We start from the raw sequence: 17,262 nt of genomic DNA on the forward strand, positions 1-17,262 counted from the left end.
GGTTATTCAGCAGGAAATGAGATTTAAGTATCTAGGAATAGAAATCTCAGGATATGGTGATGTTGAAGCAGAGGTAAGAGAACAGACAATGAAGGCATCCAGAATAGCGGGTTGTTTGAATGACACAATATGGTGAAACAAAAACATTGACATAGAGACCAAAGCAAGAATTTACAAGGCAATGGTAAGACTTATTATGTCACATACCGCAGAAACTCGACCAGACACGGCGAAAACGAAACAGTTACTAGAGACAACCGATATGAGAGTGCTTCGCAGAATAGTTGGAAAAACACTGCTGGATCGAGAGAGAAGCGAAGATATAAGAAGAACATGCAAAGTGGAAAATATCAACGAGTGGATACTAAAAAGGAAAAAAGAATGGAACGAACACATAAATAGAATGGACAACAGAAGAATTGTCAGAATTGCACGGGATAAGTCACCGGCAGGCCGCAGAAGCACGGGGCGCCCACGAAAACGATGGTGCGACAATTTAGCAGTGCAATAGGCAGAAAAACGTCGTTAAGGAACAGGCAATTTGCCTAAACTAAAGAAAGAAGAAGAAGAAGAAGCATTTTTGTGATGAATGGAATGGAATACATTTTTAGCTTTTCTGTTCCTTAAAAATTAAAATTAAATAAAAAACAATTGATTATTATTTTTATTTTATAATAATTTACCTGAATATTATCCGGATCAAATAAAGCTATCGAAGAAATAAAGAAACTTCAGACTTTGTAAATTGGATAATATTTATTACTTATTCTCCAGAATTTTTTAAGTAAATGTTCTGTATTATTGGAAAAAGAGTTAATATTAAGTAAAAACTTTATATGGACTGGGAAAAATCACAGTTTTCAGTATAATTTCTAAATAAAAAAATATTATAATATTCCTCACCTTTGTTACGTCCGTTGAATGTTAAATGAACAACTTCCGTAGATGAAATGATAATATTGAAAAATCCGAGATTTTACTAACATATACAAATATGAAGATAATTTTCTGCTGATATATATATTTGTCAACCCGATTTGGTTTACACAGTAGGCCCCGGAGGGATTCGAACCCTCGATCTCCTGTTTATTAGACAGGCGCTTTAACCAACTGAGCCACAGCGCTGTTTTCTGCTAATATATATTTATTTGATAAATGCATAAGTAAAAGCGTCAAAATCTCAACTATTTTAACCTATGATTTTTCCATCATTAAGTTTTATATAATTTTATGTACAATAATAGCTAAAGATTTAAAAAATCATGATAAACTTGCATATCGAAGCAAGATAACGAATTTGAATTATACATGTAACGAAAATTTATTAATTTATCTTTGATGACGAGAAGGTGCGACGAATTTTTGATTTAGCGGAGAAGACGATCGACGGATATTTAACAAGAAACGGACTTCTATACAAGATTGTAGACGACGATATACGACTTGTCGTGCCGAAAACCTTACAATCACAACTCATATGCCGAGTGCACGAGAACAGGCATTTTTTTGTCGGAAAAACCGAGGCTCTCTTGAGAAGGGATTATTGGTTCCAGGGCTTTAGGGCCTTGTTGTCGAAATTCTCGTTATCTAGAGGCTACGAACAAGGCACTACCAAAGATAACGTAGACATATATTAGTAAATTGTATATTTTATTTTGGGTATTTGAGCAATATGATATCGAGGAACGTCTCCTGACAGATTTCCCAGTGACAATTCTAATGGAGTACCACAAGTGTTCAAAGTTTGAAAAAATATCTGAGCCTCTAGCCCTCTAGCCTCTCCTTGTTAGAAATATTTTCATGGTAATTGTAAAAACTACTCAATGAATATTAATAAATATTTATATAAATTCCTTTATATAAATACCTTTGGTTAGTTATATTTTATTCTTAGGTATTACTAGATAGTGTACGATTTATCAAACTGATTCCTCTTATTGTGCCACATTTATTTATCAATATTTATCAATTTTATGTAAGAGCGTGTCGATATTTAGAACTTCATTAAAATAAATAAAATCGGTAATAAGATTAGTAACGAATAATACAAATATTTCCTGTCTATATTTAAAATTACATATTTCATACGCTTAATTTTTTATAGGGTACAACTTGGGCAATCTAACTCTACGTGTTCAAATGCATATCAATGATACTTTGAAATCTGTTTATCTTTTTTTCGAATCTCAATAAAGGTAAATTTATTTATATTTTTATCAAGTCGATATAAAATTTAATATTATTTTCACTAAGCAACAGAATTAATAACAAAACTAATAAGAATATAAAGTTATAGAGTTAACACTATAATTTATTCGTTTCTTCGTTTATCTTTTTCACTTATATAACAATTTATCAAATGTCTACGGACAAATTGTAAACATGTATGGAGTTATAAAATAAAAACGTGCTTATCCGACCTTATATCTCATGTCTCATTCACAAGAAACTTAATAAATATGCGAATAAAGAAGAAGAACCGGTTTGGTTATTCACATCAATAAAGTTAATTATATGTTTGCGTTCAGTTTGTTAGGCGTTGAGCTCAACAAATTATTATTTTTAGAATAACATTCTTCTAAGTTACTTCATCTTAATTGTTTCATTTTTCTATTTCTCTTACTCAAAGTGATCCAGTGATTAACACAAATTACAGGACGCATCGACGTATACTTCATTGTGCAACAATAATATTATTATTATTGCAATTTTTATTGCCATTGTGCAATAAAACGAGTGCTCGTAAGTATCAAATTTATTGATTTTTTCGTACGTTTTCCTCTTTCTCGTAATATGTTTATTTTAACATGAAGTGAGTAAAAGATATCTCCCTCAATTTTCAATATCTTCGTTTTTCTTTTTGTTTCTTTAATTCGTCTTTGTATTATCCTATTAATAATCGTCATTAGTTCGTGCATGTGTTTCTTTTTTATGTAAAACTATTTAGGCGATGCATATTGGTCTCAAATCCTGAAAACGTGGAAAAGTCAAAAAATCAAGTTTTTCTTTAGAGTTTTAACCATGGAAATATCTATGGTGGACCTCTTAATGTCTTTATCATCGGTTTTTAATAAGTAAATGACTATGCACGCTAGTAATTTTACAGTATAAACGCATTTACGATTTGCTGCGCCCCGAAAATTACGGTCTATTAAAACGCGCATAGTGTAGTTAATATTTGTCCGATTTAAACATATAAATATAGACTTAATTATATTTATTACTTAGAAATTTACATAAAAAAAGATAATAGACACTAACTGATGCAATATGAGAAAAATGTTTTCAAACGAGCTTATAGTTACGTATACTGCCGCAATTCGCACTCTCCGTTATTGTTAAATGTTCATTGAACCTCTAAAAAAAACCTATATTAAAAAATTAGGTGATTTTAGTTGTATTTTCAGATGTTATGTAGGGCTTTTTACGATATTGCACAACCGTAATGCTTTATACTTTTTTCACCATTTTGTGTAATTGTAAATAAAAAAAATTACAAGCGAATGTAATATAAAGAGATAATTTTAAAGAAAAAAATTTTATTAAAACATAAAAAATGAAAAAGAAATTAAAAAATCATCATAATTATTGATTTATCTTTAAATTTTTGTCCGCAATTCTGTTTTTTAACAAAATAATATTAAACTCGTAATCAGCATCTCGAAACGCTTTATATATGAGGTACAACTTTCAACGAAATTAAACTACATCTTTTACTTTCGTACACGTTTACGGGATTTGAAATCGGTGAACGTCGTCTCTGGCTTTACAATATTTTATTTACTAAAATTTTAATTCCTATTTCAAATATTTATTTAATTTCACAATAGTGAGAAATCTATTGATTGAAATAGTATGCCAGATAAAAATTATACTAATATTATCGAGTCTTGGTTGGACGTTACACTTCATAATTATGGATAAGTTTTTTCTGAGTACTCAACTTAAAAAAAATGGAAAAAAAAACGGGAAAATATATTTTTCTGCAAACATTTGTAGACGCCACAGCAATGCATATCATAAACAAAGACCCGCAACAAGCAATTGAGTCGTTACAAAACCAAATGAACTCCTTCGAAGAAAGGTTACGTAATAGGAAAATCAAAGTAAACTCTACTAAGTGTAAACATATCACATTTGCATTGAGGAAAAACCAAATATACTGAAACTACAACTATGTAATACAGAAATTCCGCAAGTAACGACGTTCAAGAGAGAGTATTTGGGACTATATCTAAATTCCAAACTAACATTGAAAAAACATATAAATGCCAAAATTGAACGAATTCGTTTGAAAAGGAGACAGAAAGAAGAAATAACAATCTGCAGATACGAAAGAAGAATTGATACATACATTGTTCCGTCATTTGCCGGAACATTTAAAAGAATTTATCGCAACGGATAATTCTGATCGTATTCACAAAGAGAAAGATACCAGAGAAAAACTTTTAAAAAAAACTAGTGTGTGTACTTATGTACGTACGTAAGAAGTTATACTTTTTGGCGTACCAAAACGAATATAACCTCAATAAACTCAAAAATAACTTCAAAAAAATAACTTCAAAGAAAAAAAATAACTTAAAAAAAAAAATAATAATAATAATAATAATTATTATTATTATTATCATTATTAATTTTTCTTATACCTTTTTAATTTTCCTTGTTAATATATATATAAGAAAGAATAAAAAAAAATCAAAATATAGATATCAGTCCACACTAAATATAAGAGAGATATATCGAATTACTTATTTCAAAATCGTTCGTGTACTGTTATATCATAGATCCTTAACACTGTTTTGTTTTACAACTGTATTGTATTTTATATACTACTTCAGTTTATTGTTTTACACGTACCGGAATTTTCAATTTTTTTGCATGTTGCACTAATTTATTAACATTTTAAAACGCTAATATTAAGTTGGTACCTCTAAAATAATTGTTGATTTTATAAGATAGCTTTGGTATCTAGAAAAAAAGACAATATCTCATAATGTTTATTGGACTAATTAAATAGTTTATAACTACATGTTGCTAATATTTTGTCAAATATTATCGTTTCTTTTTCGGGAATTCTTCATTTAACGTTCTAGTAGTCTAATGATTTAGCAAATTTCTCATAAATGCGCTAGAAATTATATTTTATACAAAACACAGGAAAAACAAATCTTGTAGATATTGTTAAACATATTCTCTTGACATTTTACTATTATAAATCGTTTGTATGTATCTGTGTGCCAAAAACTAATAGAAAAGAAACGAATAATAAAACTATTTAATTTGTAAAGGGATTAATCATTAACAAGCACATAAATCTTTAGAAAAATATAAAGCTTGAAAATAATGATTAATACGTAAAATAGCTTTTGCAAAATTCATAGTTTAATTTTTAACTTTTTCTATGTTCCAGATAGAATGATGCTCGCAATCTTTTTAGGTACAATTTTATTTCTATTTGGATTACATTGTGCTATAAGATATAGAAGAGTAGGAAGACATTTAAGTCTCATTCCAGGACCTCACGAATATCCGATAATTGGGAACATGTATCACTTACAAATTGAAAATGGTGAGGAATATTAAAATATTTTGACTTAGGAATTATACAGTAAACTGTGATTTTTCTCAGTTGATAAAGTTGTCACTTACTAATAACTTATTTAAAATAATAGAACATTTACTTGAGAAATTCTGGAGATTAAGTAATGAGTATTATCCAATTTATAAGCTTTGGATCTTTTTTTTTTCCTGCAGTAGTTCTACTTGATCCCGAGGACATTAAGGTAAATTTTATTATAAATTTCATTCATTATAAAAAATACATAGTCAAATATTCTTCAAACCAGCACGAAAATTTAACATTACTTTAAAATAGCATAGCAGGATTACCTATGTATCTTTCTACTGCTACATAACTAAAGTTTATTGTTAATTTTCGCTAATTCATTTTATGGAATAAAAATTCTCAGATAATGATAAAAAAAACTTGGATATTTATAAGAGTAAAATGTCTTGCTTCAAAGAATTAAATGTAAATCGAAAATTATCAATTCATATAAGTTAAAAAATATGAATTTTCATCGTAGGAACTATTAAAGAGCAATGAACATATTAAGAAAGCAGCCTTTTACAAATATCTTAAGCCCTGGCTTTCCTATGGATTATTAACTAGCAGCGGTAAGTAATTTAAACGAATAAAAATAATCTTTTTATTATATATTTAAAATAAAATATACTAAATAATAACATGAAAAATGGCACGTTAGTAATATGTCTATATTTGTTTGTGTCTTACAAAGAGAGTTCGTAGCACTTTTTCCTTTTTTCGACATTTCAATCCGTTTCTATTACAATTAGAGTTTACGATTTTAATAATTATAACACATATATCGAGAAAGTTTCACCAGTACTCTATCCTCGAAGTAAGCTTGATTGGTAGGAGCAGCTTTTCCGGATCAGTTATTTATCTTTTAACAGTGCAAGCCAAATGTCGTAATAATCAGTAAACTGGAGATATTTCTTAATTACAATTTTTACAATTTTTTTTATTTTTGTTTTTATTTATCTCCTTACTTCTTTACTATTTGTCCGTAGACATCTGGTAAATTGTTAGACAAGTAAGAAATACAGCACTTGGAAGGCATCTCCAATGAGCGAGTGTCGCTGTTGTCATTTATTTTCCGCAGATTTAATATTTTATTGGGTCTTTAGGGCTGATTCTTTTAAGCCTGTCCTGAGACATCTTATATATTTTTCTGAGTGGCTACCATTACAACTTAAGCAACTGAAGATTTTATTTCTGCCCTTTTGGGGACAAAGTATTGTAAGACATTTCTGTGCGAATTTGACACAGGCTGGATGTAGATTTCAGTAATTTTTTATGTATCCATAAATTTGGCACCTTGTGCATTATGACAGAGGTGTATTAATTAGATACATATCCATTTTATTTTTCATAGTAGTCAATTCGATAGAAAATAGTAATAGCGGCTGTTTAGTCTCGTATTTTGTTATATTATTTATTGATCTTACCTTGTGACCGAGTTTGTCTAATTCATTTATTATTTTAATTGCGTTTGATTTTAGATGACATTCTCGAACAACAATTTTGTAACTCTTTTCGTTTTTTTGTTGATACATGTATCTTCCGTCTTAAATGTTTAGTGCATTGGTTATAATTATCTTTCTGAGCGTTTCTGAAATGATAGTTTTTACTTTGACTTGGATATCATTCAGGTATTTTATTATATAATTATCTTGTCCAGTAATGTTTAAAAAAAGTAAAAGAAAGAAATCACTAATTATCAAAGCCATGAGTCGGCAAAATATACAGTAGTTTTATCGTAGGAATAAGTGAGATAGGGAAGGTTACGTAAATCAATGTACTCCAATTTACTCGTTAATGAAACAATTTGTCTCGTCATAAAAACTCTCATGGAATTGAAAGAAAAGCCGGGACAAATTATTGCTTTATTGCAGAAGGAAATAATATAAATAAATAGTAGTATGAAGATAGATTAGATAGAGAAAGAAATAACGCAAATACGTCTCGAGGTACCTTTTAACCTTCGTATTGCAACTGTAGCACTCAAAACACGAACCGCCCGGATATACTAGAACGAGTCTACCCACAAAAATTGGTTTTATCCAATAACTCGAGCAGAGAGTCCTTGATTTTCGCGTAGATGTATATTAGTGGTGGTTTGAATGCTTTTTCTTTTTCTAAATTGTCTTTTGTGTTTTAAGGTTCTGTTGAATAGTCGAGTAGATCGGAAATATTACTTAGGGGAATGTCTTGAAACCATTGTGTTGCAAATGATACGTAATAGTTATTGTTGTTGTTTTTCGGTCCATTAATCTTACGCTTTTTTGACTTTAAAATTTTTGAAGACTTAGCGGGTTTCCAATTTTGCGAAGTTTCCGAATCCGTTTGCATATCGCCTTCTATAGACGAGTTTCTATTATCGAGTTTGATTAGCCTCTTTTGTGTATATATTAGGTTGGTTCATATGAAATGTCGGATTTTCTTTACAAGCGAACGTTTGTCTCTTGGTTTGCATTATTCTTTTGTTTTTGTACTACTTCGTTTATAATCGTATTGTCCATTGTTAGAGTCACATTTCAACAAAGTAGATTTTCTAAGAAATGTTAAATCTTATAATTTTTTTTAAATTTCGTAAGGATTTGAATTCAACCGATATATTCGTGCAATTTTTTTATGAGCATAAACTTGGTAATAATACTACAAAGGCTGCACGCAATATAAATCAGACATTTGGGAAAAAGACTGTTAACAAACGTTGGTTGAAAAAATTTCAGTCTGCTGAATTTTCCCTAAAAAAAAACCGCGAAAAAGTCCCGTAATGTCCATGAAAAATGATACTCTGAAAGCATTCGTGGAAAAGAATCTTACTGTATCTTCGAAAAAACATGCTTCCAGAAAAAAATCGACCATACAACAATATTGCGAAATCTTTCTGAAATTGGCAAGTTTAATAAAATTGATAAGTGAGCATCGAACGAACTAACCGAATGAAATAAGTTGGATCGGTTGAACGTATGCCTATCATTCCTAACCCGATTTTTACAAATGAATTTATATATGAAATTGTGCAGCACCCAACTTATTCACCGGATCTTTTCGCTAATAGACTTTAATTTTATCAAATATGACAGGCATCTATGCATTAAAATCTCTTTGGAAAAAGTGTATTGAGAAATAAATAGAATTTATTTTAATTAAATAAATAGATTTTAAAAAGACATCTAGTTTTATATATTTACTTTAAAATCCGACATTTCGTATAAACCAACCTAATACAAGGTTAGATGATTGTTTTAGTTCCATAGTCGGTTGATTTGTTTCGGTATCAGCTATTGTTCGAATAATGAAACTATGGGCGTTATTAACGATTTTAATAGGTTAAATATAGTTTATTTCAATGTTCAATGAGTTAAGCCATAAACTTGCACACGCGATTAGCCAAGAGAGTGCACTTTTTCTCCTCACAAAGACACTGGTCATTTAACCCTTGTATATGCGACGTAAACTTAAGTTACGTTAAACTATACCTCAACGTATATACTATTTGAATACTTGTATATACTCGAGAGCGGTATGTAGACACGTTTGTACTTAATAACGATTAAAAAAGGAAAGATCCTTATAATAAAAAGAGAATAAGACGCAATTTGCCCTAAAATATTTGAATAGATTAAATAATATTTTAAATATATCCTATTTGACAGGTAAAAAATGGCACTTACGACGGAAAATGTTAACACCTGCATTTCACTTCAATATGATTAATTATTACTTTAATAATTTAAATGAGGAATCACGAAATCTTGTCGAATCTCTTAAAAAGGAGGGAGATGGAGACCCTGTTGTCAAAGATTTACAAACATTTATCAGCCAGTACACTCTCAACGCAATATGCCGTTAGTGAAAAAAACAATTTTTTGTATACATAATTAATAATATTAGTAATGATTTTTTAATTGCCATATCTCTTTTGTAGAAACAGCTTTCGGTACAAAATTGACAGGAAAAAGCAAGCTGGAATCTGAATATCGTAATGCGGTCCATGTTTATGGCAAAATTGTTGCATATAGGTAATTGAATAATGTTTTGTTAAGAAACGAAGTCGATCCAATAAAGAATGTGATTTATTGTTCACTAGACTCGTAAGACCTTGGTACTTCAACGATAAAATATTTGCATTTACACCACTCGGTAGAGTACAAAAAGAAACGTTGAAAACCTTGCACAATTTTTCGAGAAATGTACGTCTTTCATAATAATCATTTATAAGTATGTTTTTCGAAAATATTTAGATTAGGAAAATGTTACTTTTTTTAGATAATTGCGGAAAGGAAACGTTTTCATAAACAAACTAATGGAAAATATTTGCAAATCTATGAGAATATTGAGGAAGATGACACTTTTAATAAAGAGAAGGAGAAGGACATGAAAGTATTCGCATTTTTTAAATAAGAATAAAATTAAATTAAAGAAGCAAGGTCAATAAAATTTTTATGTTACAGATAGGCAAAACAAAAAAAGACTTTCTTTGCTAGATCTGCTTATAGCCGCGTTTTGGAAAGATAATCAAATAGATGAGGAAGGAATTCGTGAAGAAGTTGATACTTTCATGTTTGAAGTATGTATTTGTAAATGTATTCATTTAGAAACAAAAGAGGAGAAACATTCTACGCAGTAACATTTTCTAGGGTCACGACACTACTGCAAGTGCACTGAACTTTGCTTGAGTCTTTTTGCTAAGCACAAAGACATCCAGGTAATGTTTCCAACAACAATTATAAGTAGAAATTATTAGCAAAAGAAACAATATTTTACATTTAATACATTTACAAAGAATAATCAATTAATTGTAACACTAATTTTAGTAACTTGTTTCTAATACTAATTAATAGTGATATTAACTTTAAATAAAAAGTTTCGTCAGTACTCGAATTCTAGCAAAAATTATTAAAATTTACAATGTTTTTAGGTTTTGCGATTTAAACAGTTCATACGATAATAATAAATGATGTATTTATTTTTAGGAAAATATAAGAGACGAGGTTAAATCGATTATGGGAGAAGATAATAATTTGACGATATCGTCGTTCCAAGAACTTTCGTATTTAGAGAGATGTTTAAAGGAATCGCTTCGTTTGTATCCAAGCGTCCATTTAATATCTCGGTATATTTCTAAGGATATGCAGCTGAGTATGAAAATAAATGCATTATGTCTTTACGTTAATTTCGTTCGTGTATCCTATTGATTCTTTATTTTATTCATTATGTAATCGTATTAATTTTGTAGAACATTATTTAATTCCATCTAAAACTATGTGTATTGTAAATATTTACGGCGTGCACAGAAATCCAGAATATTGGCCAAATCCAAATGTTTTCGATCCCGACAGATTTTTACCGGAAAATATTACAGGGCGACATCCCTACTCCTACATACCATTTAGTGCGGGACCGAGAAACTGTATTGGTAAATGTTTCATGCAGAAATGAATATCTAAAATTACCCTAAAATTGCTTTTTTATATTCGTCTTTTCCTCATTTTGCAGGTCAAAGATTCGCAATGCTTGAGCTTAAACTGTTTGTAGCATTTATATTGTACAATTTTAAGTTGGAACCGGTGGATGAACTAGACGACGTTACATTTGTGGCAGATGCCACTCTGACCTCGTCTAAACCTCTTCGAGTAAAGTTTATACCTATTGCATAGGTATATTTATATATATTGTCCTTAAAAAAATAATATAAATGCAAATACAGTTTTAGATAATTTATTCGTAATCGGTAGATATTGATAGAGAATAAAATGAAATTTTAATTTACACTGTATAAGTGGGTAATATATTTTAATGTTCAAAATACAACAATTTAATATTTTATAAATATATATATCTATTTGGTTGGAAACGAAATAAATACGGATTTTGTCTATAGATTATTATTAAAATAACCGCACTCACTTATAGTTGATAACCTAATATTTAAAGATCACATATGAAATAACTTTCAATTTTAACAAATTGTCATTGCGCGTAAACTAATGGGTTGAAGTAAGTAAGAGAGGTACAGTTCGATGCGTGTGCTTTGCGAATTTACCATACGCAATGAGTCACTGGTCGGGAACGCATCACACATTTGCGCTTGAGCAATATCTCAATTGCGGTAAATCGTTGGTTCGTGCGCATGGCACTTTTTAAACTCATTTTAATATTCGACGAATAAGTGATGGGCCGAGCACGCAACTTATCTGTTCATGGGTTCAAAGGTTCAAACAAATAGGGACAATGGTTAACCAGACGTATCCAGGACCACTAACATCAGTAGCGACACCAGAATGCATGGATCAAGTACAACGTGAAAATATGTGCAATCGACGTAAATCTATAAGGAAAATTGCAGCCTTTACGGTAATAAAAGAACAAACAGTGTACGTAATTATAAAAAAAGACTACAGTTTCACTCATACAAAATGCTAATCGTGTAATATCTCAACGAAAATGACTAATCCTTACGAGAAACCTCAGCGAGAACGATGTTGAAACGTTTTCGTTCACCATAAACCCTTGGTAACATTTATGGTTTACTGACGAAGCAGATTTCCATATTAATGGATATGTTAATAAGCAGAACATGAAATACTAGTGCTCCTACAACCCTGGAGAACGTCATCAAAAACGTTTAACATTTTGATGCGATATTGTTAAAGATTATTTTATGTTTGTGCATATTGCTTTGCCTGAGTTTGCGTTCTGGAAAAAATAGTAAAGAATGCATCAGATAGTAAGTCTAGATGATCAAAGAACAATTTTCGAAAAACGAGCGACGAGGGAACACATTAAGAGAGTTCAGAGAGAATATTGAATTGTGCATATACTAGAAGGTATTTTTAAGTACTTACTGAAATATTATAATGGTTGGTTGTAAGTTGAAATAGCAAAAACTTTAACTGACACTTATCCGGCGATTGCATTTCAAGACTCAATTAATATTTATTTGAAAATATTAAAAATTGAACTGTACGAACACACAAAAGTCGAGCACAGTTACAAGGAATAAGCAAGATATGAATCTGTTAAAAGGTAAAAATAATAATCTTGCTTCTTTAAGAAACAATATTATAATTATCTTGAAAAATATTTATTCAAAGCATTAAAAAACTTATTCTCTCCGCATAGATGATCAATCATTTTACTGGAAGAGACAGGGCATTATTTTCAACAACGGTTAGAAGAAGCCGACGATACTGAAATTATGAAAGAGTATTGAAGACACCGTCTTCTTTTTATTCACACTAGGAAGAAGTCATGTACATTAATATTTATCAGAAAAATTCGAAAATGAATACATCTTAGTTATTTATAAATTATTTTCTACAATAATTCTTATTAAACTATAATCTCTTACAGCTTTTTGACCAATATCAGTATACATTTAAATTTTTGTTTCAGTTTTGAGATTTCTAAAACTAATTCAGAAAAACTTAATGCCTATTACTATCACTGTAAAAATGTATCTAAAAGGAAGTTTCCATCACAAACAAACGTGAACGTTGTAAGGCATATAGGTTGCGAAAATAAATCTTTTGTTACGCTAAAGAATTATAATTTCTTACGTGCGTACAAAAGTACACAAACTAGTTTTTTTTGTTTTTTTGGATGATCCAGTAAGATGTTCTAATGGTCACTGCAAAGCACAACTTGCGAAACGGGGTCTAACAAAGATGGCGATAGGTTTATAAATTAATAATATTTTTTTTTAATTTTTGTAGAATTCAAGTCAAATTAAATAAAAAATAATTTATAATTATTTTTATTTTATAATAATTTACCTGAATATTATCTGGATCAAATAAAGTTATCGAAGAAATAAAGAAGCTCCCGACCTTGTGAATTGGATAATATTTATTACTTATTCTCCAAAATTTCTTAAGTAAATGTTCTGTATTATTGGAAAAAGAATTAATATTAAGTGAAAACTTTATATGGACTGGGAAAAATCACAGTTTTCAGTATAATTTCTAAATAAAAATATTATAATATTCCTTACACCAACGTCAACTTGAAATGATACATATTTCCAATTATCGGATATTTGTGGGGTCCTGAAATAAGATTTAAAAGTCTTCACATTCTTCGTTCAATCGTTAGTAAATACGGACGTATTTATTTACCGCTCCTGAGAATATAAGTATTTAAATAATAATTACGTTGAGATACAGTGTAACGTACGTTTGTTTTACATCGCAGACACAAGGGTAAAGTGACCAGTCTCCTAGCGATGTAATACTGCAACCACACGAATAACCGCGTGTTCAAGCCTATGGCAAAAAGGCTTTGACCATGGAAATTAACAACACCCCATCTCTTAAAATAGTTAATAACGGCAGCAGTTATATTATTCGAACAAGAGCTAATACCGAAATAGGAAAACCGTCGATGGAAAAAACAATACTCTAACCTTGCTCGTACAGAAAAGAGAATAATCAAAATAGATAATAGAAACTCGTGTATGGAAAGTGAAATGGATACAGACTCGGAAGATTCGCAAAACTGGATTCCCGCTAAATCGACCAAATTACAGGGTTTAAAAAACCGGAGGATGGGTGAACCAAAAAACAACAATAATAACTCTTCCGCACAATTACTAACCAAATAGCTTCAAGACATACCCGTTAGCAGCTCATATGATCTACTCGACAAGTCAACAGAACCATAAAATACTACAGAAAAATTGGAAGGAAAAAAAGCAGTAAAACCACCACCAATATACATCGACGGGGAAATTATCGACCCTCTGCTCGAGTTACTGGATGAAATAACTGGACAAAATAACTATGTAATAAAACAACTTAAAGACAACCAAGTGAAAGTACAAACTACCACACCAGATACGTTCAGAAAGATAATAAATGCACTAAAAACTAAAAACGCGGGATACCACACGTATCAAGAAAAAAACGAGAAGAGCTATAAAATCGTTATTCGAGGACTTTATCCCAAGTCCAACATAATTAAAATAAAAAATGAATTAAACAAAATTGGCCGCAAGGTAAGATCAATAAATAATGTAACAAAATTCGTTTCAACGAAGACAACTTGAACGACAACGGGGACACGCTGATTAATTTCTGCGCCAGGAATGAGCTACGGATCAACAACACATTTTATCCACATAAACCATAGCATAAATTCACCCTCGAAAACACTAGAGGATAAAAATCAACAATAGACTACATAATAGCCAATAGGAATATGCACCCCACAAAAATACTGGACGTCAAAGTGCCAATACGATCTGCAAATACGGGAACAAACCAAAACCTGGTTCTTGCGAAAATAAGGAAAAACACGCTTAACATCAAAATTAAATCAAAAAGGAAAACATTAGAAAAACTAAACATAGAACTGTTAAACGATGAATCAATAAGAGAATTGCACCAAAGACGACCACGATACAGCACGAGCCTAGAAAATTTTCGTAATTTGTTTTGTTAGTTTCGGTAATAAAATTATATCGGGATACTTTACATAAGCCTTTGCCAAAAGAAATATTGAACGTAATAAGTAAAAAAAAAAGAAAAGAGAAAACATTCTCGGACTAAACACTACTATTTTCTCTAAACGAATAACAAATTTAATACTGAACGTTGAAAGCACGTACGTTAATTGTTATTCGATATTAGGTAGTAATATCTTTAACAAAAAAAAATGTTTATTATTTCAATGCAATGATTATTGTATTTTAAAAATTGGTTTTTTACATTTTTTTCTCTTGCAACAATATAATTTTTATATTTAATATTATATCAAAGTATATAATTTACAAATTAACCGTTGCCAAGAAATGAATTTCCTGCGAAAGAAAAAAGCTGGATTACGAGCTGCTGTTGGGCGGATAATGCACGTGTAGCTATCCGCCATTTTTGATGCTCGCGGATTTTGTTTAAGATGACGGAGTTCGCCCGCGGGAATGGGTGAAAAGCGAACCCTTACAAGGTAAATATTCGGCCTATGTAAGGAGCCTTTTTTCGGCCCTACGTCTCATATATAAATCTATAATTTTTTAAATCTAGTTCAGAGTTCAGAGGTTCAGTCAAAAATCAGTCAGTTCATTTTTTTTGTTTGATTCTTTAGTCAGAAGTATTTCTTCTATTATATTTCATTCATCATTTTTATTATTAATCATTCCACTATTAATTACTAATAATTGTTATCCGAATAATTGTAAGTTTGTATTTTGAAGTATGTATGTGTGTGTGTGTGTTTGTGTGCTAGCGTGCTGCTCAATGGTTGCGAATACCAATCAGTTTTGGCAATACTCGATTGACTGAGAAACAAAAGAAGAATCTCCAGAAACACGATACTCGTAAGACAATCTGTAAAAATAAGCTACTAACTAAGTTTAAGGACGCATTCTTTGTAAGTAACTGTTTCTAACATAAAATATCTTTAGAACTAGAGCACTGGTGAACAGGAATTGGCATTCACCCCTAATAAATCCTTTGATTTATTCCTCATTCCTCTTGTAATTTACCTATACTCAAACTTTATTCTCTAATTTTACCATTATTGAAACTTTGAGAAAGAGGAGCCTGCCTGGTCCCGGCTATACTCGGTGTACGCAGAGTGTCCAAAACAGACGTTAATTAATAAAGTTTAACGTTTTGCGTTTCCGAACGTAACAATATATATATATATATATATATATATTATTAATTTCGAAGAAAAATACATTGTATATATATAATTTTATTACTAGTCGACATCTACCATTTATCAGATTTATGTCCAGGTGGATAATTTCTTGATGGTACTCTGATAGCAGGTAAAATTTTTCTTTTAACATTTCTATCTCTGATCGTGATCGTTGCACAAATGATGCAAATCGATATTGTGCAAGGTATTGTTACAAAATAACACATATTGATTATAATTTTCTCTGTTTTGTAAATACAAAATATTTTATATTTTCTCTTTTATCTCTCTTCACATATTTTATTTTAATTCTATCTGCAAAGATAGAACAAACTATTGACACTATTAAAATCATTAAATAATAATCCAAATTTAATCGATTAATTATTAAACATCGATGTAATATTTTTGTTTTGATTGTTTAACCCGTGGGGAAGAATTTGTACTTTGGGTCGAATTGCTTTAATGAATGCGATGTTAGGGAAATTGCTAGGGCATGCAAAGGCGTGCAGAGCAAGGTTGAAGTGTTGTGCCTTACCTTTTACTACTTGCTGTTTTCCTCATGATCATTAGAATGAAATAAAAGAACAAGCGAAAGTTAATATAGTAGTAAAATAAATTATAATGGAAATACAATTCAGTGATTGAAGATTAGACAAGCGATGCTTAAATCCGGTAGTTACTATAAGAAATAATCGAAACTACCTAAATTCGTTTATCTTCAAATTTATTCTCTTATATTACCCATCAATCTTAACACGTCACTCAATAAATCCCAGGTTTGACACATATATGGCAACATTGTTGACAGACCAACGTGATTTCCGGTTAGCACTAACCTTTAAAAAGTACGTGTCAAAATTTCATGGCATTCTAACCGTTAGTTTATAGGTTAAGTCGTTTTAGTGACCCTCGTTCTTTAATTTTCAAGACAATGGACAGAAAGGAATTTCGTGTGTTGATTGAACACTGTTTTTTGATGGGAAAAAATCCTTTTGAAGCAAAACAGTGTCTAAATAAGCATT

At 30.3% G+C, this 17,262-nt stretch overlaps 1 non-coding gene and 1 pseudogene across 1 annotated transcript; one reads left to right on the forward strand and one right to left on the reverse strand.

Annotated features, from left to right (window-relative positions):
* Positions 1-1,051: 1,051 nt before the first annotated feature.
* Positions 1,052-1,125, reverse strand: Trnai-aau. The gene has a single exon. It is a non-coding gene; the product is annotated as a tRNA-Ile (tRNA).
* Positions 1,126-2,598: 1,473 nt separating this feature from the next.
* Positions 2,599-11,325, forward strand: LOC122513545 (annotated as a pseudogene).
* The last annotated feature ends 5,937 nt before the right edge of the window (positions 11,326-17,262 follow it).

Source organism: Polistes fuscatus, unplaced genomic scaffold (assembly GCF_010416935.1).
Source record: "Polistes fuscatus isolate 324 unplaced genomic scaffold, CU_Pfus_HIC Scaffold12, whole genome shotgun sequence".
Classification (NCBI taxonomy): Eukaryota; Metazoa; Arthropoda; class Insecta; order Hymenoptera; family Vespidae; genus Polistes; species Polistes fuscatus.